This window comes from Macaca nemestrina, chromosome 8 (genome assembly GCF_043159975.1).
Source record: "Macaca nemestrina isolate mMacNem1 chromosome 8, mMacNem.hap1, whole genome shotgun sequence".
In the NCBI taxonomy this organism is placed as follows: Eukaryota; Metazoa; Chordata; class Mammalia; order Primates; family Cercopithecidae; genus Macaca; species Macaca nemestrina.
Genome location: NC_092132.1, coordinates 96829125 through 96855914, shown reverse-complemented (window position 1 = coordinate 96855914; position 26790 = coordinate 96829125). Strand labels below are relative to the sequence as shown.

The 26790-nt window shown below is 42.4% G+C and overlaps 2 long non-coding RNA genes across 2 annotated transcripts; one reads left to right on the top strand and one right to left on the bottom strand.

The window, feature by feature from the left end:
• Positions 1–601: 601 nt before the first annotated feature.
• LOC139355680 (uncharacterized) lies at positions 602–23871 on the bottom strand. The gene is made up of 4 exons (XR_011606529.1): positions 23669–23871; positions 4929–5046; positions 4122–4246; positions 602–1036 (listed from the first exon to the last, which is right to left on the bottom strand). It is a non-coding gene; the product is annotated as an uncharacterized lncRNA (long non-coding RNA).
• On the top strand, positions 23137–26790 carry LOC105495681 (uncharacterized). The gene is made up of 2 exons (XR_011606530.1): positions 23137–23430; positions 26566–26790. It is a non-coding gene; the product is annotated as an uncharacterized lncRNA (long non-coding RNA).

Below are 26790 nucleotides of genomic sequence, written 5' to 3'. Positions count from 1 at the left end.
TCAACACAGACACAGGACACAATCTGCACACGAAGTCCTGGTGTGGTGGCCCTGGTTGAGAGGTGTGACGGGAGGACTGATGAGGGACCCCAAGCCACCTGGGGCCAGAAGGGTCTTTTCCTCTGAGACCTGCTGGGCCACTATCTGTTAGCTGGGTTAGTGGGTCTCCTCGATAAGCATCCACGTGGCCCATGGCACACTGAGAACTTGACTCCCTGTCAGGCACATAGGCATTCCCTGTGTGTCTGTCTCAGGTCTTTCAACTGGCATTGCATTTGATTTCTTTTCAGCCTTTGGTTAGTATTCTCACTACAGTAGGAAAACATGTGAGGTGACCTCCACACAAATACACAGGACCATTAGAAATAACATCAGGAGGAAGGACCAGCCAGAGGAAGAGCGGCAGACGATGCCAGCAAGCGTCCGTCTGCAGGCTTCCCTGGGCTCCGGTGGCCAGCGTGCTCTGTCTACCTTTGCATGATCGCCTACAAATTAAGTAGCTTAATATTTTTTAATTTTTATTTTAAGATAGTATCCCTCTGTCACCCAGGCTGGAGTGCAGTGGTGCGATCACAGCTCACTGCAGCCTCAGCCTCCCGAGCTTAAGGGATCCTCCCGTCTCAGCCTCCCAAGTAGCTGGGATCATAGGCACATGCCACCATGCCCGGCCAGGTGGCTTACTTTAGTGTTAGTTGGTGTGCTACTAAAGAATTTTGAAAATTATCAATGAAAGTGTAATATAGGCTGATAAAAGATTTAAAATGCTAGATCTTCCATTGTTTGTAGAAAATTTGGAATTCCATGTTGGGAATTCTAGAGTGACTGCGGCCGCCAGCCCTCATTAGACCCTGAAATGAAGGAACTCAGTCCTCTGGTTTGTTTTTAACTTCCTTTCTGTTTCTTTGTCCCTCTCTTTCTGAGCCTGGCTTTTTTTTTTTTTTTTTTTTTTTTGTCAATCTGTGTTTAATCCGAACTCCAGTACTTTTCCCTGTGCAAGTCTTCAGGATGTTCCTTGCTGTTGAGTCCAAGTATTTGCCTGTGAAAAACAGGGAAAATGGTATGTATCTTATGTTGATGTCACTGGGTAAATTAAATGATGGCTAACTATATAAAATGTCCAGTGAAGTGCCTGGAAGAAAACGAGTTCTCAGCAGCTCTTAGGAGTCCAGGTTTCAGTCCTGATCTGCTCACTTCCACTGGACTCCTGCTGGCACTCTGGGAGGTTAGAGGAGAGGAGAGCCATGCAGTGCACGGGGAGGAAGGCAACAGTGCCAGCTCACATCTGGCAGGCTTCAGTGGCCCTGGTGTTGGGAAGCCCATATCCCCCAGCTGCTGTAGTGTGCTGTGACCCACTTCACCCGCACCCGTCTACAGACCTGCTCTCGGGGTCCCTCAGCAAGAACCAACTGGGATTCAACGTTAGCTGAAATGGAAAAGTGATCTATCTCTACACTGTAGATGAGTAAAAGACAAAAGCCTCGTATTTAATGATATCAAAGCATGGTAAATTATTCAAAACATTTTATATGGAGTAGTTGTTTTGAATGAGGTCCACTTAAGGCTACTCGATAATATCTTAATTTGTATATGATTTCACCATTAAGTCTATCATGGTGCAACCAATAATAGCAAGCATTGGTTAAACACGTGCATTATTTGTAAGGGGATTCCATAAAATATATATAGTCAGTAAAATTTTTTTCAGTAGGTAGCACATTCATAGAGTTCCAAATGCAAAATGTACAAAAGTTTAAATAATAATATATTCTTCCACTCTTGTCTTGATAAATTCCCTTCCTATGAAACAGCCAGTTCCATAAATTTTCTAATATTTTTCAGAAATAGCTTACATCTCTACAAAGTAAGTCAATTCATGTTCATATTCTTCCTTCTTTATATAAGTGGTAAAAATACTGTACATGCTGTTCTGCCCTTGTAACAGCAATATATTTTCAGGTGCATTCCATATTTACACACAAATAATCCTTCCATCCTTTTTACGGCTGCATTATATTCTATTGTATGATATGCTGTATTATTTAAAAGTCCTTTAATGATGGATATTTATGATTGTCTCCAACGTTTTGATCTTACTAATGATATTATAATAACAAGTATGTGTATATGTCATCTCACATGTATTAGAGTATTTCTGTATGTTAATTCCTAGAAATAAAATTGCCAGATAAAAAAATACATGCATTAGTAATTTGTATGTATTTTGCCAAACTGCTTTTATAGAGGTACGACCGGTTAGCAGCTTCACCAGCAGCACAGAAGCAATGTAGACATGACATCCCCACACTTTCTCACTGACACACCATGTTACTCAATTTTTTTCCTCAAATATCCTTGTTCTGACCATTATCCAATGTTTGATCTCTATAAGAGAGGTGAAAAGCAATGTAATATAATTTTATTTGACATCACCTTATTAGAAGAGAGGTCAAGTCTTCTTTCCAAATATTTGAAGGCCATTTGTATATTCTTCCTTTCCCCCCCCACATTTTCCTACTCTGTTTTGACCTGTTGCTTGTTAGTTTGTAAGTGTACTGTATTTATTGGAAAAATTAGCATTTTTCTGTATGTGAAATGCAATTATGTTCCCTAGCTTGTCTTTTTTTTTTTTTTTCTTTTTCTTTTTTTTGAGACGAAGTCTCGCTCTTGTCGCCCAGGCTAGAGGGCAATGGCATGATCTCAACTCACTGCAACATCCACTTCCTGGGTTCAAGCAATTCTCCTGCCTCAGCCTCCTGAGTAGCTGGGACTACAGGCAAGCACCACCACACCCAGCTAATTTTGGTATTTTTAGTAGAGAGGGGGTTTCACCATGTTGGCCAGGCTGGTCTCGAACTCCTGATCTTGGGTCATCCACCCACCTCAGCCTCCCAAAGAGCTGGGATTACAGGTGTGAGCCACCACGGCTGGCTGCTTATCTTTTTTTTTAAGTACTCAGAGTGGTTCTTTTTTGTACAGACCTTTTTACAATTAAAATTGCTACAAAGTTATTTTTTCTTTTATATCTCCTGGGTTATATGAAGTAATTTTAAAAGGCCTCTTTCATTGGAAAATTATTAAAAATGAATTATTCCATACTTTTCAAGAAATGTATTGATATATATTCACATGGAATATGTATAAATATGTATATATAATTCACATGAAATATATATACAAATATACGTTCTGTATGAATTTTATTCTGATTATTAGGTGTGATATTTTCAATGAATCTATATAATACTGTTTTAAAAATTGTGTTACAATATATACAACATGAAATTAACCATTTTAAAGTGTACAATTCAGTGGCATTGATGGTGGCACACACTAGCCATGTGCACAACCATCACCACTATCTGCTTCAAGACCTTTTTCATCGTCCCATGAAGAAAACCCATAAATTAAGTAGTCTCTTCCCATTGCCGCTTTTCTCTAGCCCTAGGCAACTACCAATCTGCTTTCTTTCTCTATGGATTTGCTTATTCTGGGCATTTCATATAAATGGAATCATACAATAATGTGATTCTGGCTTCTTCGGTTAGCACGATGTTTTCAAATTTCATCCATGTTGTAGAATGTGTCAGTACTTCTTTTTTCATGGCTGGTTAATATTTACTGGTCAGGATATGACACGGTTTTTGAATCCTCTCATCAGTGGATGGACATGAAGGTTGTTTTCACCTATTGTGGATAGGGCTGCTGTGAACATTGGTGCACAAATTCTCGCTGGAACACCTCTTGGCAGTTCTCCTGGCTGTGTACCTAGATGTAGAATTGTGAGATCATATGGTAATTTCATGTCTACTTGTTGAGGAACTGCTAAACTGGAATAGAAGGAACTTTTCAGAGCCTCTATTCCCCCGAGATGTCACGGGCTGGTTTTTCCTCCCAGGCTTTGGGCATGTCTGTTGTCCGCTGCAGCTGTTACTCTTTGCTCCCAGCAGCAGAGGCTTGCTCACTCACTTCTGCTGTTCTGGGAAGCCCTGTCCTCTTAGCCACCCGCTGAGTTAGACAAAGCAAGGACAAGCCCTGTGACCCGGGAAATCCTCATCGGGTCAAAACAGACACAATTCCCTGAGATCCCGGTCCGGTTTGCTTCCTTAGAGCCCAGTACTCACCCCAGGCATGGGAGCAGCCACCTCGCCAAGGAGGGCAGTTGAGGCTGCAGCGAGGGTCTTGGTCGCCTCTGTCCTATCTGGGCTTTCACTTGGTTGCTGCAAACCATTGACTATCTCCCAGCATTCTGAAAGGTTGATTTGACATTTTTTGTAAATTTTTTAAAAAATTTATTTGTATTTATTTATTTATTTATTTGATACGGAGTCTTGCTGTTGCCCAGGCTGGGGTGCAATGGCGTGATCTTGGCTCACTGCAACCTCCGCCTCCTGGGTTCAAACAATTCTCCTGCCTCAGCCTCCCAGTAGCTGGGGTTACAGGCACGTGGCAGAAACCTGGTTAAATTTTGTATTTCTAGTAGAGACAGGGTTTCACCATATTGGTTGGGCTGGTCTCCCACTCCTGACCTCAGAAGATCCACCCATCTTGGCCTCCTAAAGTGCTGGGATTACAGGTGTGAGCCACTGTGCTTGGCCTTTTTGTCATATTTTTCTGTGTTTTTAGGAGGGACAGAACCCCAGAGTTCCCTACTCTTCCATTTTTGCTGTACAATTTTTTAAAAATTTGAATAACTTCTGTCTCGTAGTTGTAGACTAACAGCAAAGTAAAAATGTTGCTGTGGTTGACTGTTCAGCTGCACGCTCTGTCAGGCTGGCAGCTCAGCAAACCCTCACAGGTGCTCGATAATTACAACCCTCGGAACTTATGAATGAGCCCTTAGATCATCACTGGAGGTCAGTGAGATTTTTGGCCCCATCATCAGTTGGGGATTTAAGCTCAGAATGCAAATTACCTTTGAGATGTCCTACCTGAAGGGGGCTGCCGGCTGTAGGGTCCCCCTTGTACCCGCCTCCTCCTTCTTGTCTCCTATGTCATGTGAGGCTGGCATTCCCACGCATGATTCCAGGCTTGTTCATCTACACAAAACTTTTAATACAATTTTGACAAAAAGCATAGCAAAGAATGACTTGCCCTACTGAATACCGAAATGAGCCATGGACTAACTATGATATTTCAAACAATCCATTAGCGGCTGAGAAACAGACAGAAAAATCGATGGCCCCGCACAGACAGTGGAGAAACAGGCTGAGGAGCATGTCCAAGTTTGTATGGTCAAGAGTGTGCCTTTCAAGCCTGTGGGGAAATACATAGGGAAAAGCAAGACAGGAGTGTATTTCATACCACAGGGCAGAAAGATTCCAGACTTATGTGGCAGGAATAGAGTTATCACAATGTGAGGTTACATGGGCCTGTGGGGCAAAGGGCTTCCTAAGTATGACTTCTAAGGGAGAAATCATAAAGGAAATGCATGAATAATAAAAAAGGATACATTTTCTATGGTGAAAGAATATCATAGAAGGCAAACTGCAAACTGTGAAAATATATTTGCATCATATGTCAGATAAGGGTTTTATACATAGATATAGAAAAAATGTCTCGTGGTCAGGCACGGTAGCTTATGCCTGTAATCCCAGCACTTTGAGAGGCTGAGGTGGGTGGATCTCCTAAGGTCAGGAGATTGAGACCAGCCTGGCCAACATGGTGAAAACCAGTCTCTACTAAAAATACAAAAATTAGCTGGGTGCGGTGGTGCTTGCCTGTAATCCCAGCTACTCAGGAGGCTGAGGCAGGAGAATCACTTGAACCGGGGAAGTGGAGGTTGCAGTGAGCTGAGATCTTGCCATGGCAGTCCAGCCTGGGGGACAGAGCGAGACTCTGTCTCAAAAAAAAAAACAAAAACAAAAACACACACACACACAGAAAAGAAAAGAAAAAAATATCTCACATATGGATATGTGTAAATATTAAGTATATGTAATCAAAATATATTTATAAATATATATGTACATATAGAAAGGAAACGATAAATCTACCAACATAAAAATTAGTAAAAGACAGTCAAGCAATTTATAAAAGAGGAAAAAGAAAGACCAGCAACTAATAATGGAAAACGTTCAATCTCATTAGTAATCACAGAAATACAAAAAAAATCTAGTGATGAGATGCCATTTCCCTTTACCAAATGACACAAGTAAAAAGAACTGATGGCACCCGGTGTTTTTGGGAAGGTGGCACATTTCTATACCACTAGGGGTATTGTAAATTCGCACAACTTTTGTGAAGGATAATGTGATCAGAGGCATCAAAAGCCTTAACATGTTCACTAACATTTTACCTGGCACTTACACTTACAGAAAAATATTCTAAAAATTGATTATTGATTTATGCAGACACTTTGTTGTGATGACACCAACTATAGTGCAGGCTAATTACAGCAGAGAAAACTTGAAGAAACTTAAAAGTTGAACATTTGAGTTTAATTGGATCAATTGTGAAATATACATACCATTAAAAATGCTGCCATTGAAAATGATGTCATTTTAAGTGTTTTTATTGAAACACATGTTCTCAATACATCATGAAAAGGGAAAAAGAAGTTTACAAAACACTGTATTCAGTAAGACCACAAGACCCTCCTTTTGTAAAATGTGTATTTATGTGTACTAATAAACATATGATAGTGTATTGAATCATACTATTAAGTATATGCATGGAAAGCTGCCTGAGAGAGAAAACTCCAAAGTGCACTAAAATGGATTCTATCTGACAGGTTTGCTTATGGGTTATGTTTATGTTCTTTTTGCTTATTTGTTTCTGATTGTTTTATAATATGTATTTGTTGTGTAATAAATCTAGAACCAAGTGCTTATTTAAAAAAATAAAGTCCTTGAAAACTCTCCACTGTCTTATGAATTAGGTGAAAACTCCCAGGACTGTCACTGAAGGCTTTCGACAATGTGTTCCCAAAGTTTGTTTCCAGTTTTATTGTCTACCATTTCTCTTATAATGAAATCGGATCATGTTACTTCCGTGATTAAAACCTTCAGTGGTTTCCCATCGCATTTGCAGTGGAATCAGCCTCTACCTGCTGTGTAGCCCCCTGGTCATCTGGTTTGCCTTCTGCTCCACCTTATCTTAAGCAAATCTCCCTTCTGCCTGCTTCCACTACCGTGCTGGCCTGTCAAGAACAGGAATCTTGCCTCACACAGAGCCCAGCCAAATGCCGTATTCTCCACTTTTTATCTGCCTGGTGCCTGCTAATTCTTAAGGTAACTTTCTCAGTGATGTTCCCCTGATATCCATCTCAAAATAACCCTTCTTTGCCCACGTGAGCTTTCTCTTTCATAACCATCTGTTTTTATTTAGAGCAATTATTTAATAGAATCACTGTTACAGATTTTTTAGTTTGTTAACTTGAAACATACCTGTCTCTCCCGTTAGACTTTGCTATGTGAAGGCAGGGACCTCCATCTGCTTTTTGAAACCACTAATATTAGACACTATTCTAATATTATTATTATTAATTATTATTAATAATATTAGACACTATTCTAAGCTAGTGCTTAGAATAGTGTCTGATTTTAATAGACATTTACACATTTAATGGACTTAGTGAATGAACAAGCTCTGCTTCAGTCAAGCATAATCATAGCATTTGAACACATATCATAATCACATACCTAAATGCTATTATTATTCTCTCCATCTCTGCCTGTCAAGTTCTATCTATCCTTGAAAGTCAACTCTAATTCTATTTATCCTGTTGAAGCTTTTTCAGATCTGTAAATGGTGGGAGGAAGGGTGGCAGATTATCACCAGAAAAGAAGAGAAGTGAGTTATTGCAAACATGCTAAGTCAGACATCTGCAGGAGTTACGATCCAGTGAAGGGCAGAGAGTCCCCAGCGTCTGGAAGAGAGGTTGGTGGAGGGTGGAGGTGGGAGGATCAATGGCAGAGTTTATTGCAGCCTGAGGGGTGGGTGGAGTGGGTAAAGGCAAAAACAGAATGAGAAGATGTAAGGAGCACCCAGGAAATTTAAATTATCCTGCCATGGCCATATAATGTCATTTCATTTAGTAGTTTAAGTTTTAGTAAAAGTCATGAGATTAAAAATATTTAATCATGAGATTAAAAATATGTGAATTGAGGCTTCTGCTTCCAGGAAGTTGCAGTGGACATACTTTTCCCCGTTCCTTCATCTAAACATAACTAAAAATGCAGGACATTATACATGAGCCAATCACAAGAAGACTGTGAATGGTGGAGAGAAGGCAAACCTACTATGGGTCTTGGGACAAGAGAGAAGACATAGTCATGAATTCCCTGGGTTTTCTTTTGGCCCCATATATCCTAGACTTGGAGCTGAAGAAGCCAGGAAACTGGAAACAGTAATAGGCTGAGACCAAAAGCCCCAAGAGAAGCATGCTGTCTCCAACCAAAGCCAGGAAAAGGGCACCAAGGCAGAAAACATCAAGACAACACTGCTTTATTGTAGCCAAATGCCACTGAGCAAGCTGGGCCCAACCCTACTCATGCCAGCAAGGGCTGAGTAGAGAGCCTGAATTCTTGCACTTGGCAGGCTATAATGAGGCACCTCCACATTCCTGCCTGGATGGTGTCAGAGGAGACCAAATAGGATTCCTGAACTTTCACTCTTGCCAGCTGGTAATGAGCCCCTGCCACCTTGGGTCAGTGGGACCATGTGGAGAGCCTGGACTTTCACTCTCACCCAGCAGTAATGAGGCACCTCTCTCTACTAGCTGGGGTGGTATCAGAAGAAGCCTGGTGGAGCATCAGGACTTTCACTGTGGCCCAAAGAGAATGAGGCCACCCCCACCCGACTGTGGTGCCAGTGGAGATCATAGGTAAAGTTGGAATTCCCACATCTGCCTGGCAGTGATGAGGAACAACCCCCCTACCCTGCCCTCAGGTGCCAACAGAGATGCTGTGAAGAACAGGAACTTCTACTTCCACCTGGTAGTAATGAGGCTGCATCCTGCCCTCTTTCCTGTGAGAGTGCTGACCAAAAAAAAAAAAAAAATTCAGCTAAATCAGAACACCCAGGCTCGAAACACGAATATCCCCACTAAGAGAGGAAATATCACTTGAACCTGAAAATTGCCCACCATTCAAAAACCCAGGAAGATCCTAAACTGAAGGACAAAAGACAATTTAATAGATACCAATACCTACACTACAGACAGAAATATCAGAATTATCTGAGAAGGGTTTAAAGTAGCCATGACAAAAATGCTTCAATAAACAATTTGGACACACTTGAAAAAAGGAAAAAAAAAAAAAAAACTCAGCAAATACATAGAGAAGAGCCAAATGGAAATGTCAGAACTTAAAAATAAAATAACTGAAGTGGATGGGTTCAATAGCAGAAGGAAGGGAGCAGTGAAAAGAATCAGTGAACTGGAAGAAAAAATAAGAGAAATTAACCAATCTGAACAATAGAAAGAAAACAGAGTGAAAAAAACGGACCCAGCCAGGCGCGGTGGCTCACGCCTGTAATTCCAACACTTTGGGAGGCCAAGGCGGGTGGATCACAAGGTCAGGAGATTGAGACCATCCTGGCTAACATGGTGAAACCTCGTTTCTACTAAAAATACAAAAAATTAGCCAGGAGTGATGGCATGTGCCTGTAGTCCCAGCTACTTGGGAGGCTGAGACAAGAGAATCACTTGAACCTGGGAGATGGAGGTTGCGGTGAACTGAGATCGTGCCACTGCACTCCAGCCTGGGCAAGAGTGAGACTCCGTATCAAAAAAAAAAAAAAAAAAAAAAAAAAAAAAAAAAAGACCCATGGGAATATAACAAAAGATCTCACATTCATGCTATCAGAGTCCAAAAGGAGAGGAGGAGAAAGAGGGTGAGGCTGAAAAATGCACTTGAAGGAACAATTGCCCAAATCTCCTCAAATTTGGCAACAGAAATAAATCTACTGATTCAAGAAGCTGAGATAACTTCAAATAGCAAACACCTGAGACACATTGTAATTAGACTTCTGAAAACTAAAGGCAAAGAAAAAAATAGTAAAAAGTAGTCAGAGGAAAACAACACCTTACCCACAGAAGAGAAGCAACTTTAATGACGAAGAATTTCTCATTAGAAATCATGGAAACCATAAGGAAGTGGCAGAATATTTTTCAAGTTTTTAAAGGAAAGAACTGCCAACCCAGTGAAAATTTTCTTCAGGAATGAGGGGAAAACCAAAACATTTTCAAATGAAGGGAGACCAAGAGAATCTGACACCACTAAACCTACCTAAAGAATGGCTAAAATAAGTTCTCCAAACAGGATGGAAGCGATAAGAGAAGGAAACTCAGAGCATCAGGAGAAAAGAAAGAACATAGTGAGCCAAAATATGGATATATAGAATAGGTTTTCTTTATTGCTTTGAGTTTTCCAAATTATGTTTGCAATCTACAGAGGAAACATTTATGACACTTAGTTTATAAGTGTAACGAGACACAAAGGGAGGTAGGATTTCTGTAATTTAATAGGTAAAATGATGGCACCAGTAAGAGCGTGATAAATTTTGTGTATATAGTGTAGTACCTAGAGAAACCACTTTAAAAGTTTTACCAAAAGAAATAAATACCATGGATAAATAAAAATGGAATTATAAAAAATGTTTAAATAAAAGTCAGAGGCAGGAAAAAGGAAACAGCAAGAAAAAGCAGAAAAAAGCTGAAAACAAAAAATTAAATGGCAGACCTAAACCCTAACATATCAATAATTAAATTAAATATAAATGGTCTAAATATTTGAAATAAAAAACAGAAATTGGAAGAGTAGATTAAAAACTATGGCCAACTATATGCTGTCTACAAGATACGCATTTTAAACATTACTGTATAGGCAGATTGAAAGTAAAATAATGAAAAAAGATATGTCATGCAGATACTAATTATAGAAGACAGAAGAGGCTATATTAATATCAGATCAAATATGTCTCAGAGCAAAGACAGAGAAGGAAATTATGTAAAGATAAAAGGGGCCAATCTACCAAGAGGGCAAATATACCAAAAATGGAGTTGAAAAATATGTGAAGCAAGCAGATAAGGCTGAAAGGAAAAATAGATAAATCTTTAACTATAGTTGAAGGCTTCAATACCCATCTCTCAACATTTGATAGAACTAATAGAGAGAAAATCAATAAAGAAACAAAATAACTCAACAATACCACCAACCAACAAGATCTAATTGACATATGTAGAGCTCTCCACCCAACAACAGCCGAATCCATATTCTGTGCAAGTGCCCAAAAATTATACAGCAACATAAACCATATCCTGGGCTGTAAAACAAACCTCAACAGGTACTGGAACTGAAGTGATACTGAGTGTTCCCCTGCCATGAATGGATATAATTAGAAATTAAAAACAAAAATGTAACAGGAATATCTCCAAACACTTGGAAATTAAAAAGCATGTTCTAAATAGGTCAAAGAAGAAATCAAAAGTGAAGTTAAAAAAGTACATTGACTTCAACAAAAATGAAAATACAACATATCAAAATTTTTAGGGCTCAGTTAAGGCAATGCTGGAATGGAAATGTATAGCACTACATGCACACATTAGAAAAGAAGAAAATGTTAAATTGGTAACTTAGGATCTCATTCTGGCCAGGCACGGTGGCTCACGCCTGTAATCCCAGCACTTTGGGAGGCCAAGGCAGGCAGATCACAAGGTCAGGAGATTGAGACCATCCTGGCTAACACGGAGAAACCCCGTCTCTACTAAAAATACAAAAAATTAGCCAGGTGTGGTGGCGGGTTCCTGTAGTCCCAGCTACTCAGGAGGCTGAGGCAAGAGAATGGCTTGAACTTGGGAGGCAGAGCTTGCAGTGAGCTGAGATAATGCCACTGCACTCTAGCCTGGGCAACAGAGTGAGACTCCGTCTCAAAAAACAAACAAACAAACAAACAAACAAACAAAAAAGACCTCATTCTAAGAACCTACAAAAAGAAGAAGAGAAAGGAAAGCCAAAACCAACAGAAGAAAGAAATACTAAAGATAAAAGCAGAAATCACTTGAAGTTGAAAATGGCAAAATAACAGAGAAAAATCAATGAAAGAAAGAGCTGATTCTTTGTAAAGATCAATGCAACTGACAAACCAAGCACCACTGATGAAGAAAAAGGAAAGAAAACACAAGTTACCAACATCACAAATGTCATTGTCACAGATAAGTAGGGACATAATTTAGACTCTACAGGTATCAAAAGGATAGTAAAGGAATACCATGAACAACTCTTCATACATAGATTTTGCAACTTAGATGAAATGGACCCATTCCTCAAAAAACAACAAACTGCCCAGACTCATCAAATATGAAATAAATAATTTGAATTATCCTATCACTATTAAGCAAATTGAATTCGTAATTGGATTCACGAAAAAAAATCTCAGGTCTGGTGATTTCACTGGTTCAGTTGACCAAATGTTTAAAGAAGCATTAATATAAATTCTGTAGAATCTCTTCCAGAAAATAGAAGACGAGGGAACACTTCTCAATTCATTTCATGAAATTAGTATTATCTTTATACTAAAACCAGAAAAAGAGAGCAAAAAAGAAAAAAACTACAAACCATTGTCCCTCATGCATACAGAGGGATAAAGGAATATAAAATTCTTTAACAAAATTATTAGCAGATAAGATGTAGCAATGTATCAGAAAAATTGTACACTGTCACCAAGAGGGTTTTATTTCAGGGATTTAAGACTGGTTCAATATTCAAAATCAATGTAATCTTCCTCAACAACAGAACAAATTTACAATAGCATACATATGATCATGAAAAGCATTTTGCAGAATTCAACAGCCATTCATAATAAAAACTCTCAGAAAAATAGGAATAAAGGGAAATTCTCTCAAGTTGATCAAGAATGAGCCTGTACAAAAGGCCCATAGCTAACATTATATCTGAAGATGACAGAAAGACAGAATGCTTTACACCAAAGGTAAAGACAAGGATGTTAGCTCTTAAATCTCTTACTCAGCATAGTGCTGAAAGTTCTACCCTGTGTAATAGTCAAGAAAAAGAAGTAAAAGACACACAGGTTGAAATGGAAATGAAATTGTCTTATTTGCTGGTTGTCTGTGTGTAAATGCTCAAGAACCTACTGTTAAACTCTCAGAATTAATAAGTTACTTCAGCAAGGTCATAGGTAATATGCTTAAAAATCAATAGCATTTCTACATACTAGCAGTGCACATGTGGACAATAAAATTTTTAAAAATATCACTCACAATCAATCAATCAAAAATGAAAATTCAAGACTTGAATGATAAAAAGTACATATATTGATGAAAGAAACCAAAGAAGATCTTAATAGAGAGACTGAGTTCATGGATTGGACAATTCAATGTAATAAGAACGTCAGTTCTCCTAAAAATCATACACAAGTTTAATGCAATTCCTATAAAAATCCCAGCAAGCTGTTATCTAGATAGCAACAGGATTCCTCTAAGATTTATATGGAAAGGCAAAGAAACTGGAATAGGTAAAATCATTCTGAAAAAGAATAAAGTAGGAGAAATCAGTCCACCTGCTTTCAAAACGCACCACGCAGCTAAGTAATCAAGACTGTGGGATATTGGTAGAAGATTGGGCATTTTTATCAAGGCAAAAGAGTAGAGAACCCCAACATAGACCAACACAAATATGCCCAACTGATCTTTAACAAAGTAACAAAAACAATCCAAAGGAGGAAAGATAGCCTTTCCAGCAAATACTGCTGGATTGATTGAACATCTACAGGCCAAAAGATAATGTACTCTGGACTGTCTTACACTTGTACAAAAATTAACTCAAAATATATCACAGACTTAGATGTAAACTCTAAAATTTTAGGAAAAAAATTGGAGAAAACCTTTGTGATCTAGAGCTAAGCAAAGAGTTCTTAGATTTGACACCAAAGAAAATATGACTCATAAATAGAAAAATTGGTAAATTGGACTTAAAACGTTTTTTTTCTTTGTGAAAGATCCTGTTAAAAGGGTGAAAAGACAAGTTACAGGCTGAAAGAAAATATCTGCAAGCCGTGTATCTAACCAAGGGCCACTGTCTGAAATTCATAACACCTATAAGCCTGAATAATGGAAAAATGAACAACTAAAACATAGACAAAAGAGAGGAAAAGACAATTTACTGAAGAGGATATATATATATGTGTCAAATGACCACATGGAAAGAGGTTCGTCATTATCTGTTAGGGAAACAGTAGTTAAAACCAATCTCCCAGGAATAATGATGCTGAGTGAAGAAAGGCCATCCCAAAAGTGAGATCTGTTTGACATCTTGAAGTGACAAAATTACAGAAACAGAAACTAGATTAGTGAGATACTGTTACACATTGATCAGAATAGCTAAAGTAAAACATAGTGACAACACCAAATCCTGGCAAAAGTTCAGAACACTTACACATTGCCTGACAGAACATAAAATTGTACAGCACAGCGGATTCTTAAGAAGCTAAACATGCAGGTGCCTTGCAACCCATAATGTGCACTTCTGGACACAGATTCTAAGAAAATGAAGGCGTACGTGCACATGAAAACCTGTATGGGAATGTTCATAGTGCCTTATTTGTAATAGTCACAAACTTGAAACAGTAAAGATGTCTTTCAAGGACTGAATGACTTAACAAACTGGGTCAAGTCCACACCATGGGACACAAGTCATAATTAAAAGGAACTAACTATTCACACACACAACAATCTCCCAGGATGAATCTCCCAGGAATAATGATGCTGAGTGAAGAAAGGCCATCCCAAAAGCGAGATCTGTTTGACATCTTGAAGTGACAAAATTACAGAAACAGAAACTAGATTAGTGGTTGGCTTTTATTAAGGAGGTATTGGGTGTGACAGGTAAATGGATATGTGGCTACATAATGTCAAAACATGGTGTCCTAATATCAGAAATGTCTGTGTCTCGACTGTACCATGTCTGTATCATGCTCTGCTATTGTACTATGGTTTTGCAAGGTGTTGCAATGGCAGAATCTGCATGAAGGGAACAGGTATCTCTCTGCTGCGCTTCTTACAGTTGCATGTGAATCTACAAATTTCACAATAAAAATCTGGTCAAAAATGAATAGTATATAAAGCTTTATAAACAGATTAGGAAATTGGGCAGAAATTTGGACATTGTCAATTTCCCCTCTGAAGCTGAAAGTAGATTGTTTTGAAAACATATTAATAAAAGAAGCCAAACATTAGATTCATGAAGAGATTCTTGGTCAATTTCAGAAAAATCCAACTTTTTTTGGCAGTCACAGGACCCTTCCTTCCCTTTCCTCACATAAGGGTTCTGCCGTGGTCCCTTTACCCCTCTGTAGCAGGGTGAGGGATATGAAGATTCTATAACCAAATGTTTCATTTCCCCCTCACTTGTTGACCACACTTCTGGCAAATCAAGAAAGGTATCAGAAGAAATTGACTTTGTGGAGTTTGCAAGTTTATTGGGGAAGTGTTAATAAAAGTAAGTGTGGAGGCCAGGCACGGCGGCTCACACCTGTAATCCCAGCACTTTGGGAGGCCGAGGTGGGCGGATCACGAGGTCAGGAGTTCAAGACCAGTCTGGCTAACATGGTGAAACCGAATCTTTACTACAAATATGAAAATTAGCCAGGCATGGTGGCAGGCACCTGTAATCCCAGCTACTCCGGAGGCTGAAGCAAGAGAATCACTTCAACCCGGGAGGGGGAGGTTGCAGTGAGCCAAGATTGCAGCACTGCCCTCCAGCCTGGGTGACAGAGCAAGACTCCATCTTGGGGAAAGAAAAAAAAAGGAAGTGTGGAAAGTTTGGGATCATCTCTTAAAGAACAAATATGAAAGTGACAGATACGGTAAAGCCTGGAGCATATAACAGCCTGCTTACTCGGAGTGGGTGTGTGTTCTCAGCTCAAGAATAGTTGTTCGTTGTTGCTGGAGGGAGAGGGGTTTTCTTGTAACAATAACAACAATAACATCAGTCATCACTGACTGAAAGAAGTCCTACTGTGTCCCACAGCAACAGTAGCTAACAGTTATCAAGAGATCATTCCTATCTAAGTGCTTTACACTTATTAACTCCTTAATCTTCATAACCACCCCATGAAGTAAAGACTATTTTTTTTTTTTTTTTTTTTTGAGACGGAGTCTCGCCCTGTCGCCCAGGCTGGAGTGCAGTGGCGCGATCTCGGCTCACTGCAAGCTCCGCCTCCCGGGTTCACGCCATTCTCCTGCCTCAGCCTCCCGAGTAGCTGGGACTACAGGCGCCCACAACCGCGCCCGGCTAATTTTTTGTATTTTTAGTAGAGACGGGGTTTCACCGTGGTCTCGATCTCCTGACCTTGTGATCCGCCCACCTCGGCCTCCCAAAGTGCTGGGATTACAGGCGTGAGCCACCGCGCCCGGCCGTAAAGACTATTATGTTTCTCATTTTAGAGATAAGAAAACTGAGGCATAGAGAGATTGAGTTATTTGCTGAGAGTAACTAAGGTAGTAACTGGTCAAGGTGAGTTGAACCCAGGCAGTATTTTGGAGATTCTAGAAAAGTCTTCCATTCCTGTTGGATGTCTGTAGAACGTGTGATACGATGTGAGTTTGGATTTGTCACTGAGGTGGGCCTTACATTGGCATTCGGTGTGTGGCTTCCGCAGGCAGCTCTGTGTGGATCCAGGATTAGCATCAGCTCTTTCTGCTGCAAGCACAGGGTCGCGTCTCAGCAGCTGTCCTGCAAGCGCACCTATTCAAATACACAGCCATACACAGAGCTCTTTGTCTGGAGAAAAGGATATAAAAGTCAAAGTACTTTTCCGGCCAGCTATTTGGTTGATCAGGATGGAATATATTGTATTGTAGGACACAATTCAGATTTGTGAGTTATTTCCTCTCACCCTCCCCCGGCTGCTGAACACACACTTTTTCTTCTGACTTTTAGGAAGTGTTTCCTGTGCAACCACATCTCACTTTTTGCAGCATCTCCCACAAGACCACCTGGCTCCTTCCCACACCGTCCTCCATCCAGAGTGCAATTCTTAGGTCCCCTAGGGTGGCATTCTTTTCACAGACATGATTCCAATCATAAATTTTTGCAGAGGTGTTCAGTGCAAATGGGACAGCTCCATTTCAGTGGCTGGGGGCAAGTGGGGAACAGGGGAGTTTCCTGAACCCTTTGCCCTTTTTGGAAACTCAGTGAGATTCTTTTAATCGTCTGGATGACCCTGTGTGTCAAAGGTACAGGTAGCATGTGCTATCAGATCTATTGGTGCCTGTGTTCAATATGCATGTATAAAACTAAAATCTTTACTTACCCCATCGTTCTGTTTATGACAATGGGATCAGCAGTTGAGCCCTGGTGGCATTTAATGCACTATTGGGGAAATGTTAGTTGCAAGTGCATTGCATTCTTTGCTTGCTGTCTAGCCTGAATGTCATATTTTTATACAAAATCTTTTTTATTTACTTACGTTTTTATGTTTTTATTTTTATTTATTTGTGTGTGTGTGTGATGGAGTTTTGTTCTTGTTGCCCAGGCTAGAGTGCAATGGCATGATCTAGGCTCACTACAACCTCTGCCTCCCGGGTTCAAGCGATTCTCCTGCCTCAGCCTCCCAAGTAGCTGGGATTATAGGCACCAGCCACCACACCTTGCTAATTTTGTGTTTTTGGTAGACACAGGGTTTCACCATATTGGCCAAGCTGGTCTCAAACTCCTGACCTCAGGTGATCCACCCTCCTCTGCCTCCTGAAGTGTTGGGATTACAGGCATGAACCACCATGCCTGGCAATGAAATCTTTAGGTGATAGACACACTTTATGTATCATACATCTATAATATGTATTTATACATACTCTGTATCTTTTCTTCTCTGTTTGGATAAGGTATGTTTATGCTAACCCACATTAGCAATGGGGCTGCCGATCCCACAGCTTGCAGAAGCTACTGGAGCATGGGCAATAGGACCAGTGCTGGGCGCGGCTTCTCCTTGCACCAAGTCCTCTGAGTGGCAGTGCCGGCTGCTCTGGCGGGAGTTCTCAGGCTGCTGAGCAAATGCTGCTGCCACATGACCCTTCCTGATGCGCCTGCGAATTCCTTCCTTCTGCCACTTCATTTTGGATCCTCTCACTCTGATTTTTGCTCAGCGATGAATTGAATGGCCTGTCAGTGTTTTCCAGTGGAGATGAGCTATTTTCCACCCTAAGACATGGCTTGTGTAAACTAAATTTGCTTTAGTTTCAAAATCAAAGGCGAATGGGCCCACCTTTGTGGTGGGAAGGTAGTGGGCACGGGAAGTCAAGGAGCTCCCTGAGAAGGCTCCCATGTCACTCCTCAAACAGTTTCTCAAAGGCTTATTTATCCTAGGCTGTCATGGATCCTAGCAGGGATGGTTTGGACACAGCTCTAATTCAGAGACCATACAAATAAAAAAAAGTTCTTGGCCAGAGTTAGTTTCTGAAATTCCTCCCTCAGTTATTCAGAATAGTTTTACTTTAACAAGCATTCCTTTCCCTCATAGCTCTGCTTCTCATTTGGCCCATCCTCTTGTGAAGTCATAATTTTGTGTTTATGATACAGCAGATAGTGACCAAGATGGAAACGATTATAATATCTTGGGTGCCCAACATGCATGTTTATAGCAGCACAACTCACAACTGCAAAAATATGGACCCAACCTAAATGCGCATCAACCAATAAGTGGATAAAGAAAATGTGGTACGTATATACCTTGGAATACTACTCAGCCATAAAATGGACAAAATAATGGCCTTTGCAGCAACCTGGATGGATTTGGAGACCATTATTTGAAGTAAAATCACTCAGGAATGGAAAACCAAATATCATATGTTCTCATTTCGAAGTTGGAGCTAAGCTATGAGGATGCAAAGGCATGAGGATGATAAAATGGGCCAGTTGCGGTGGCTCACACCTATAATCCTAGCACTTTGGGTGGCTGAGGCTGGTAGATCATGAGGTCAGGAGTTCAAGACTAGCCTGTCCAACATGGTGAAACCCTGTCTCTACAAAAATATAAAAATTATCTGGGTATGGTGGCAGGCACCTGTAATCCCAGCTACTTGGGAGGCTGAGGTGGGAGAATTGCTTGAATCTGGGAGGCGGAGGTTGCAGTGAGCTGAGATCGAGCCATTGCACTCCAGCCTGGGCGACGCAGCAAGACTCCGTCTCAAAAAAAGAAAAAAAAGAATGATAGAATGGACTGTGAGGACTCAGGGGAAAGTGTGGGAGGTGGGTGAGGAATAAAAGAAAGACTACACATTGGTGCAGTGTACACTTCTCAGGCGATGGGTGCACCAAAACCTCAGAAACTACCACTAAAGAACTTATCCATGTAACCAAAATTCACCTGTACCCCCCAAACTATTGAAATTTGAAAACAAATCACAGATGCCCAACACTAAGGATGGACTGCCATGCAGGACAGAAGTAGAGATCTGCTCCACCCTCAGCCACAGCCACTTGTCCTCTTCCCCACCCTGTCTTTTGCCAGATCAGCTCAGACAAACCAGTCTGCCTGCACTCCATCGTATTCTTACAATTTGCCAGTTGTGGCCTCAAAAGTTTATACAGCAATCTCTGGACCAGCTGTTAGCCATTGTCTCCCAGGGCTCTGGGATTCCTCTGGGAATAAAATGAGGCCAGTCTTTCTGGGACACCTTTCAAGAGGGGAACTCTACAGCAGATGCGCTCATGGGCGGCAGCTGGAGGAAGTCTGGCAGAGATGACAGTACACGCCTCTGAGAACAGGAATGGAGCCTAACCATGTACTTGGATGGCTCAGAAAGAAAAGAGGATTTGGAAGGAAAGAGGAGGGATATTCTATATTTAAGACTAACCTTGGAGGGAAGCTTACACAGGAAGAAAACTATGGCCACCAAAATTCCAAGTTACTAAGCTTTTCAGGGGATGTCTTAGCCAACAAATTTAACCTTTTGAACAATGCTCTTTAAAAGAAAACAAAAGAGGAGATGTTCACAATGTAATAACAGGAACAATGAGATTTTTGCTTGCGTGTACTGTTCTTGAACTTGATCTCATCCCACATTACTGTTCCCACCACAGTGGGTGACGGAAAACCAAACCAGGCTGCTGCTCTCCTGGCCCTGAGGGTTCACGGGTGCTGGTGTTGCCAACTTCTTAACCCTCCTCTGTCGAAACCCAAAGTGGCTGGATGTCTCTTCTGTCATTTCAGAGGAGGGAGGACTTAAACCTCATGGGCATTTTCACTGAAACACAGAAAGCTCTGCTTTTCCACAGAGGCTGGGCTTTCTGAGCTCATGCCCCACAGCTGTCTCAGATATCTGGAGCCTTCTCCGTTTTTCACAGAATCATCTGAGTTCCGTAGCATATGAGCAGGATTGGGAACCAGCCTTGGAAAACCTTTACTTCTTAGGTAAATGGAAATTAGCGTGACTGCATGTGAATAGTCAGGGCTGAGCTAATGCAAACTGACCGACCTTCTAGGCCAGTGTGGCTCAGTGTTTGCAGGAAAGTTCTGCCTGAAACCGTCTGATGAGGGCGCATGGGAAAGGCAACACTGATTTTGCCCTCACATGGACTTGCATTAGAGAAAATAACAGCCCTGGCCTGAGAAGACAATTTTGAGGCATGAGAAAACCGAAACATTGTTTGGCAGATTTGTTTTCTGCATTTTCCTTTTCGTGTATTTTAGTTTAAGTAAAAGTTAGGGGTTAGAAATCTATCCTGTTGCCCGCGGGCTTACTTTAATCAAGCGAGCACACACTGTCTCTGTCTTGATGGAGCCTGTGTTACATGTAATTGGGGGGTAAAAAATATAAAGAACTCTTGGGTTGAAGAATGAGGACTTTGAGCTTAGGACCACTGCAGTGTTGTACACTATAATCCTTATTTCTGTGCAAAAAGTCACTCATAAACTCTATAGAGAAGGTTGATATTATAATAACAGTCGGTGATAGGCATTCACCAGCAGATCACAGCCTGCATGGCTAACAGGACCCAGGCTTGCCATTTGAGAAGCGTTTGCTGGGAGGAGTTCCCCCAGGCAAGTGCTTGGTTCTGGAGCTGTCAGGGTCCATTTGCTGAGGGTCCATCGCTGTTGTGATCCATATGCTTAGTGTCTTCCCGAGAATCTGCACAGCCCAGAGTTTTTGAAGATTAACGAATGGATTTGATTTCCACTTTGCAAAAACATTCCCTCAGTGGAAAATCGTTTTTGCTTTCCCATTAAGTGCTATATGGAAGAGATCATCAAGTCTCCTTCTGGGAGTTTGCAAAGGAGAATTGTTAAGAGTTCAGTCAGGACAGAGTCAAGACCTGCATCCCTGAGGGTGGGCTGAATTTTCCTCCGCGAGGTGGCAGGTTTTGAATAATTCTAAATGCAGTTGGTGTCATTTTCACTGGGTGTTATGTCTGATGGTCATAAAGGATTCAAGGACAACAACTTCAAATAGGGAATTAACGCCATAACTGCCAGCCCGTCCTTCCCACAGGCATGCTAACAGGCAAGATGGCCGGCAATTGTGGAAAACAGTCTCAAATGGCAAAAACGCAGTTTTGAGGCTGTTCCAGATAATTGCTGCTGGAGAGTTTAAGCTTTTGGTAGAAACTGATTTCATGGGCAGATGCTACTGTGGAGCCAGAGGTAATTTAGGTCTGAAAATTGGCCCCGTTCTGAAAGTGGTTGCTGTGGATGATTTCAGATAAAGAATGCACTCTGCCAGATTGGACAAAACCTATTGGAGTATCATATCTGTTGCAGTCTCTCTTTACTATTCCTGAAGATATGATTCAGCTAATTAGAACTATGCTTATATGAGATTAGTGTATTGAATGGCGCTTTGTCTTTTGCCCCAAGATGACTTTTTTTCCACTCCGTCTGGTGGTCTTCTGGGACTGCAGAGCAAACCAGTGAGAACAAATGTTGTTTCTGTGTGCACAACTGTCCAGGCAGGTCCTCCCGTGTGGAGGACCCGTGGTGGAGGGTGTCAGATGAAGTTTCTGGGATGATGCGCCAGAAGGGCCTCTTACCATGTCGACTCCTTCTTTGAGTCCAAGATTTTTGACTTAAGCATTAGTGTTTATCTTAACAGTAGTCTGATTTACAGTGGAGATTCTGAGTAATAGTCTAGCCTTGATAAGTCACTGAAAGATGAGACTCCGGGCTCTCTGATGGATGAAGGAGCAATGATAACGTTAGACTGAGAGGCAGGAAGAAGCCAGGGTTTGGGAACCTGCTTTGATAGGAAGAATTGCGCCTGTGGAGAAAGCCAAGTCGCCAGGCCTTGTTGGGCACAGCTAGGTCTTTTTTACTTTAGCCCCTTCCAGGCTTGGGAAACACAGCCCTCTCCTCCTATGCTCTCACACGGGAGCCCCCAGCCCATCCCACTTGCACATCACGACCAGCTCCAGGGTCGAGCCTCTCCCCTACAGCCACTGCTCCTGTTGGAGTTCAGCCTGCATGGCCTCTGGCCTCCCTGCATTGGGGCCTTTTATCTGTTCTCATCCACTCTACTACCAGTCACTTTCAGCCACCTCAGTCCAGCAACTGGTTGCACTCATTGAGGACAGCAGCAATGACAGCGATGGCTAGTGCCCAGTGCTTGCTTCCTGCACGGCAGGCACCTTCTAAGCACTTTACACATGTTGAGCAATTTATTCATCCTCCAACGCTAGTATTATCCCCATTTCATAGATGAATACACTGAGGGGTGAAGTCACGTAGATAGATAGCACTTGGTAAGTTGGGCCTCAGGTCCCGATGTCACACACTCTAGCGAACCAAGTTAGTTTTCAGCCATGGGTGGCCATCCCACATCCTCTAGGAACACCTGAGACAAGCCTATGTGTTTCCCTTTCCTTCTCAAATAGGCAGCACATCGGCCACAGGCAGCCTTGGACAAGAAACTGGAGTGCTGATCATCACATTGCTCCCTCCCACCCTCACCCAGGGCCAGGAGCCCTGGCTGAGAAAGCCTTGGCCCGGATGCTAGACCTCAGCTTCGTATCCTCCCCCACTCCCAAGGGAACTGAGATGGTGAATAGATTCATCTTGAGTTCCACCCTGGAGGACTGGCTGGGCTGTGGAATGTGTGTGGAGGAAGACCTTGAGGTGAAGTCTGCCCTGCGCCCAGTAGGGGAGATATTTGCCAGCCCCGCCTAAGGGCAGTTTCTCTGATGTTTCATTTTCTGTGCTCTGTGAGAATCACTGAACACATGGCCAGCAGTCTTCAGGGCATTTCTTTTCCCTGTTGGAGAGACGCTATTATTACGCTATTATTGGTCCACAATGTGCTGACGCAGTGGTCCCGGCGTAACCCTCCCCTCCACACTGACTCGAGCATTGGCCTGGCATAGGCAAATGGCTGAGCCCTTCTGGATGAATTCAGGGCATCTCTGAGGACTGTGGACCTGGCCCAGCCCTCCACAGGGTGTAACCCTGCTCTCGGGTGAGCTTTCATTCACTGTGGAGCAGGTGAAGGGCCCATGGTCACGGGCACCGTCTACTTATCTGACACTGTAGTTCAGTGTTCTAGAGAAGGGGAAATGGGCCAAGTTGATCAGTTCTTACACAGCAGAAGGCGTCACTGCTTGTACTGAGATTTCAAAACTGTTACTGCCTCATTGATTCTGCAGTTTGATGTCTACCTTCTCAGTTGGAAAATAATGGACTTTCATAACTCATAAATGGCTTTATGAAAACCATTTCTTACTGTGGTAGCAGATGAGATGAACAGCTGACCGAGAAGGCATGACTGGGCAGGTCCAGGGCCAGCACTCCAGCCTCGCACACTGCAGACAGGGTTATGCAGCCGTGGTCTCTTAACCACGCTGCTCTTCCATAAAGACTCCACAAACAGCTGCAAAATCCAAAGGCTGGCCACCTTCTATGCCGATGTCGTGACCCCAGAATGCTAGCAAAGGGGAATCCAGGCACAATCTTCAGCTATTGTGCATCCAAAAGCGATTATGGAAATGATGCTGGTAAATCTCAATGACTTCCACATTGCCTGGCGCCATTCCAGAACTGCACGACTCCCCTCCCTCCTCTGTCAGGCTGTTTCTTTGGTATCCTGTCTCTGTGGGGCTCTGACAATACGAAAGTGCAGAGATATGAAATGTGGAATTGGCATTTCCCCCATAATTATCTCTCAATCAGACATTATTTGAACAAGATTCCTTGGCCTTGGAGAGGGGGCTGGTGGAAGTCTCCGTGTAGACCAATCTTCTTTATTTTTTTCCCGTTGCTCTGCTGAACCTGTGCAATACCATGGCTTATATGTGCCCATTGTCCTTCTAGTTCTTTTCTTCCCTAAAAAATGTTTTCAGGCTTCTCATCCTCTAAAGTAAATAGCATTTTAAATGTTTCTCACAGTTGGCAAATCTCAGTTTATATTCAAGGTGTAGAAGTTCTCATTCCAAACCATTTGATCTGGAAACAATTCTTCACATCTTCTAGGTAAACATATGCTAGCCTTTTGTTAACTGTTTACTTCACCACACCGTTTATTTTTCTTCAATTGCTCCACAAATACTAGGTTTTATACAGCGTCCAAATTCTGTGCATGCTCTTTCTCTTTGGTTCCTCCTTTCTCTCTTAGAAAGCAATCATGGGTGGGTAGGTAGAAAGAAACTACCCTTGGCTCCTGTGAGTGGCTTGCTCCTCCAGCACCAGGTTCTAGCTAACCATAAGGTTCCCGGCAATGACCAGGTTCAGCCAGCATACCACAGAGCACACGGCGTGCCAGTGGCCTTCCCTGGCTGCAGTGTCTTCCTTGCTCCATCCCTCCTTTCCTTTTCCTTCACCCCTGGGCCACCACTTGGGGCTGTGTGACCTTGGGCAAGGTATTCCCCTTACCATATTTAAATGGGAATCATGGCAATACCAGCCTCAGACAGTTGTCCTGAGGGTTTTAATGAGCATATGTACACAGAACATTTATTATTTATTTATCTTTGGCTCTGTTGCCCGGGCTGGAATGTAGTGACACAATCATAGTTCACATAGTCCATGGCTGCTTTGAACTCCTGGGGTCAAGGGATCCTCCTGTGTCAGTATCCTGCGTAGCTGGGCCTATAGGTGTGGGCTGCCATGCCTGGCTAAATTTTTTATTTTAGACGGAGTCTCGCTCTCTCGCCCAGGCTGGAATGCAGTGGCGCGATCTTGGCTCACTGCAAGCTCTGTCTCCTGGGTTCACGCCATTCTCCTGCCTCAACCTCCCGAGTAGCTGGGACTACAGGTACCCGCCACCATGCCCTGCTAATTTTTTTTGTATTTTTTAGTAGAGTTGGGGTTTCACCATGTTAACCAGGATGGTCTCAATCTCCTGACCTCGTGATCCGCCCACCTCGGCCTCCCAAAGTGCTGGGATTACATGCGTGAGCCTCCGCGCCTGGCCGCCTGGCTAATTTTTAAGTTTTAGTAGAGACCGGGTCTTGCCATCTTGCCCAGGCTGGTTTCGCACTCCTGGACTCAAGTGATCCTCTTGCTGCAGCCTCCCAAAGTGTTAGGATTACAAGTGTGAGCCACTGTGCTGGGCCACAGAGAATATTGAGGCTAGTCTGGTGTGTGGCATGTGCTGTTCAAGTGTTTGTGATGATGCTCTTTATTACCATGGTCATTTTCTATTTCAATTTCTCCATGGCACTTATCACTAGTTAACATACTATAGAGAGTTCCTTACTTAATTGTGTTTATTGTCTGCTCCATTAGAAGGTAAATTCCGAGAGGGGCCCGGAGGCTCACGCCTGTAATCCCAGCACTCTGGGAGGCCAAGGTGGGCAGATCACAAGGTCAGGAGATCAAGACCATCCTGGCTAACACGGTGAAACCCTGCCTCTACTAAAAATACAAAAAATTAGCTGGGCGCGGTGGCGGGCGCCAGTAGTCCCAGCTACTTGGGATGCTGAGGCAGGAGAATGGCGTGAACCTGGGAGGTGGAGCTTGCAGTCAGCCGAGATCTCGCCACTGCGCTCCAGCTTGGGCGACAGAGGGAGACTCTGTCTCCAAAAAAAAAAAGTAAATTCCATTAGGGTGGAGATGTTTGTCTGTTTTGTTCACAATAGCATGTGGAGTCTAGAGGAGATATCTGGCAGGTGCTCCACAAATGTTTGTGGATGCAACAGGTACCACCAGGCTGCATAAAAAAACAGTTTAAAAGGCCCAGCAATTTTGAATAGGGTTGTGTTAGGAATGTCATTTTGGGGGCCTCCTGTTTTTGCAGACCCACCTTGGTACCTAGGATGCAGACTTCTTGGGCTCCAAACCTCCAGGACAGGGGAAGGCTTGAGGTAGCTATTTGGAGCTAGTTCCCAGTGAAGTGTTTGCATCACTTGGAGTGTGGGCTGGAGGAATAGGGACACAGGGACCCCAGACCAAAGCCACGCAGGAATCCAGAACTCAGCACTAGGAAGAAGGACTTGGGGGGAGCCAGATTCTAGGAGAAATGTGCCATGTATCTATTCAAATCAGCTACAGGAGGTGAAGGCAACAGCCCTTTCCCTGGAGTTGTTCAGAGTTGAATAAGGTTAGAATCCAATAATGCAACAGAAGAAAAAAAAGCTCATCTATCACTGATAATTCCAATAAAACTCTGCACTCTCTTTGCAGAAAATGCATCTATGAGCATCAATTCACTGTGTCCTGCCCAGCTTCAGGGCCTCAGAGGCATCCTAAAGAGCATCCCGGGAAGCCTTAGAGCCATGGGCTCCTCTGCTAAGAACTGGTGATGTCACGCAGGCCGGAAGCTGACAGTTTAAGTCAATTCATTCTCCAAAAATGTTACACCCCTGCTGCGCGTTGAGCTCATTAAAGTTGGCGAGTTGAATGAACTAA